Below are 4,489 nucleotides of genomic sequence, written 5' to 3'. Positions count from 1 at the left end.
GTTGAAAATTTGTATTATTTCTTATAACTTGTAGTGGCATTTCAGTTGTATTTTAATAAATAAAGACCGCCTGAAGATCTGAGAGGAAAACAGTCCCACTGGTCAGCCTTACAGACCAGGTTATGGTAACACACATCTTTAATCCCTGTAGCCATAAAACCTGGCGGTGCACACCTTTAATCACGGTGGTGAACACCTTTAACCCCAGCACTAGAGAGGATTATAAAACAGGAGGAGACAACTTTCACACACAGTCTCATTCTGAGATTCCTGCAGGCAGGATCACCATTTCATACTGAGGTCGAGGTAAGAGCCAGTGGCTGGCTGTTTTGCTTTTTGGATCTTCATGTTGAACCCCAATTTCTCTCTTTGAGTTTTTATTAATCATGCTTCAATAACTAGTTAGTATTTTATTGTATAAATTAAACATTCTGGAACTGGAGAGATGGCTCAGTTGTTATACTTTTCTTGCAGAATATCCGACTTTGGTTTTTAGCACCCACATCAGACAGCTCACAACCTTCTGCAGCTCCAGCTCCAGGAAGATCCAATGCCTCTGGTCTCCTTAGGCACCACAACAAAAGTGAATCATAATCCACACAGGGACACATATTCCTTCATTGAAAAGTAAGTTGTGGGGGGTGGAAAGATGACTCCATTGTTAAGAGCACTGGCTGCTCTCCCAGAGGACCTGGGCTGGATTCCCAGCACCCATGTGGCAGCTCACGACTGTATGTAACTCCAGTTCCAGGGACTCCAGTGCCCTTTTCTGGCCTTTAAGGGTACTGCAAACAAGTGGTACACAGACGTATATGAAGGTGAAATACCCAGACATAGAAAAATAGAAGAGAAAAAAGTGTAAAGTCTGTATCTCAGCCAACCCTTTTCTTCTACCTCATGTGGAGCCACAGGGAAATGCAGTCACTTCTCACAATCATGCCCTTCCTTCCCCCCATACTCACCCAGATCCCTTCCTGTTGTCTCTGGATCATTCCCCCAGTTACTGTGGAGGAAGTTTCCATCCCGCAGTCCCCAGACACACTTAGCTTTGTCTTTCTCTCCTGCACATGTGCCGTATTATACACTTCCCTTTCCCTTTCTGTGATTCTACATAGCTATAAGCAGAAACCCCCACGAGGACAGAGACTCTCCTCGTTTTCCCCTTTTCTCTGGGTCTCCCTTCTACATAGACTAGGCTTATACCATGTGGATGAGTAATACTTATATTTGACTCTGGGGCTGGGAGAAGGGCACAGGATGCATGTGGAGGGCCTAGGACGAGGCTTAGGAGGAAGAAACCTGGAGATGAATATAACTCAAATTCAGAATAAGGGAACAAAAACTTTTCTTTCTTGCTTTTAACTTTAGGTTTTATCAAGTTCGTCCTGGAATACAGAACCTCAAGGAGCCTCCCCCAGTGCTTTGCTTTGAAGAGCCAAGCCCTGAATTTTCAGCATCTGTTTGGATCCTTTCTCCCTTCAGAAAGTTTGACCTTAACCTTGAGGATTTCTATAGCGATGAGTCCATCTCAGTGTCAGTGAACTTAAGTAACTCCCAAGAATGAAATAATCCTGAACTCAAAATGTTAACTGTCTATTGGAGGTTTCAATAATCAACTAAGTGGAAGCCTTCACCATTTAGAAGGCCTGGCCCTGGGAAGGGTAGCAGATGTCTGTAGGCTAGGTGACAAGGTGACTCATTTTCTCGGAGCCTAATTCCAGCAGCCTTGGGGGCCCTCTGCTAGCTATGCTCAGAATGGCAGGCAGATCAATAAGATTATGGTCAAATCCCTAAACCCAGTTAAGCTGGAGCTGTAGCCCAGCCTAGGATGGAGGCACAGCGTGAAACAGCTTAAAACCAAAAGTCAAGAAGACAAACCACAATCACAGTGTATCCATCAGACCTAGGGTTTGAGTTCTTTCTTTCAATTAATTTGTTTGTGCGAAGTGATTCTAGATAACTAATGTATATATGTGGCTTTTAAAAAAAATCACGTAAGAACATAGAGTTAAGAGTCTCCTTTCTGTGACTGAGCATCAGTTCCCCTGGCTTTCCACATCACAAGGCAGCCAACTAGCAGCGTTAGTACATTTCCTTGAAGAATCTCTGTGTATTTGCATATGCTGGTGTGCGCTTGCATGTGTTTGCATTTGTTTCTATGTTTTTGTGTGTGCTCTATATATTTGTAGGTGTTTGCATATGGTTACCTGTGTTTGTATATATTTGATTATGTTTATGTGTAGTTGAATGTGTTTCTGTGTGTCTGCATTTTTGTGTATTTGTGTGGATCTGTTTGTATGTGCTGATGTTTGTGTTTTTGCATGTACATACGTGTACACGTGGGTGTGTGCATATCTAAATAAGCAGCAATGTTCCATGCTCACTTTTCCTACACTTTGACTATTTTACTTTATCTCAGCAAGCACTGTATGGAAGATTAAATGCATCTCATCTTTAAATGTCTCATCACAGCTCCTTATCCAACTAAATGTAACTCAATTAGCCAATTTCTGCTACCACGAAAGGAGTTATAAGAAATTTCTTCATATTCCATCTTATTAAGAGGAAAGCCACCTGAAATTAACCAGTTTACTTTCTTTTTTTGATGGTGCTGGAGCTTGAACCCATGCTAGGGATATGTTCTGTTGCTAAGCTACATTCCCAAGTGTGGCAGTTTGAATAAGAATGGCCCCCAGAGGCTCATATTTTGAAATACTTGTCCTTAGTTAGTAGGACTGTTTGGGAAGGCTTAGGAGGTGTGAATTGTTGGAGGCAGTATTTATTAAGGGCAGGCTTTGAAGTTTCAGAAGACTCATATCATTCCCAGTATGCTCTCTGCCTTTTGCTTGCGATCTGAGATGTGAGCTCTCAGCTGTTCCTGCTGCGGGTCTTTGCTCCATCACCATGGACTCTGACGCTCTGGGACCATATGCTAAATTAAACACTTTCTTCTAAAGTTTGCCTTGGTCGTGGTGCTTTAGCATACCAACAGAGAAGAAATGAATACATCAACCTTTTTCATTTTAAAAGTTGAGACAGAGTTTCGCTATGGAGCCCAGGTTAGCCTCAAACTTGCAATGGTTTTATCTCGGTCTCTTGAGTAGTTGGGATTATAGGATAGTTCCACCATGCCTGAAAGTTATAATTCTTTTAAGTAATTTTTTAACCTTATTGTTATCAAAGATTACATATTGGTATAGAGAACTAAAGAAACAGAGAAAGACACAAAGTTCCCCAGAACATTAACATAAATAGCCACCTCAAAGGTTTCTTCTGTATGGCTTTTTATATTTATAGCATAGCGTACTTCTTCCTCCTTCACCCAGTTTATGTATTGTGAGCATCCTTCCATGTCATCAAACACTTTTAAAAGCAACACTCCAAAATGCTAGTTGGGCTGGAGAGGTAGGTCAGTGGTTAATTGTGCTTGCTTAACTGACTGCCACTCCAGCTCCAGAGAATCCAATCTGGGCCTCCATGAGCGTAAGGCACATAAAGATATACATGTAGACCATTCATGCACATAAAATGAAACTTAATAAAACCTTTAAAATGCTATACTTGCTTTATCAAACTATTCCCCCACTGTAGTGTTCTGGCAGCTTTGCATTTATCTGTGTATATAGCACTTGAACATACATTTGTGCGCACAACTGTTCATACTATGGTGATGTATACACAGATTAACAGTTCCTACTATTCAAGAGCTGGTACAAAAGAGCATACATGTCTTCCCAGGCCTTTCTCTTGCCGTGTCAATGAGCTTTTTCAGAAGAGCCTGTGCCCAGGCCGCTGTCCCCAGCAATGACTGCCAGTGTCCGGCTCACTCATTCATGAACACTTTCCCTCTTCTGGATGCCCACACTTCTTTATTGGTTTACAAGCAGAAGTGGCTGTGTGACCTGCTTTGGTCATTGAAATGCGAATAGGATTGACATGTGTCACTTCCAGGTGGGCACAGGGAAGGAAAGTGAAAATCAGTTTTCCTTCTCTTGCTGCACAAACAAGGAACATGCTGCTGGAAGTCTTGTTTGCTTCAGTCTCTGAGGAAGTGAAGATGGTACAAAGAAAACTCCCAGTCAAGTCCTCCATTGGAAAACCTGCAAAAAACAAGAGATAAATCTTTGCTTTTAAAATCACTCTGGAATTCGGGACTATCAGGAGAATGAAACCCAGATCCCTGAGACAGCCCAGGTTGGGAAGGTCACGTCTCCTCTATATCTCAACACAGCACTAGGTTCACAGCAGCCCAGGCAGAAGTGAGAACATTGCGATTATGTCAGACATATCCCACACACCGTGTTGCTATAGAAACTTGGCCTTATGCATTCAATATTTCATCACCAGGTATTGCCTTGGACACAGGAGTTGGTTTGAGGATGACTGTGTGACTCCATGGAGATTGGTAAAATGTGATAACAAAACTTCTAGATGGATCTCAAGAAGAATATGCTTTCCTGCCTGAGCTGCCCAATGCCAGGTACTGTCA

Source organism: Arvicola amphibius, chromosome 4 (genome assembly GCF_903992535.2).
Source record: "Arvicola amphibius chromosome 4, mArvAmp1.2, whole genome shotgun sequence".
Lineage (NCBI taxonomy): Eukaryota > Metazoa > Chordata > Mammalia > Rodentia > Cricetidae > Arvicola > Arvicola amphibius.
Note: the sequence above shows the minus strand (reverse complement) of the source record.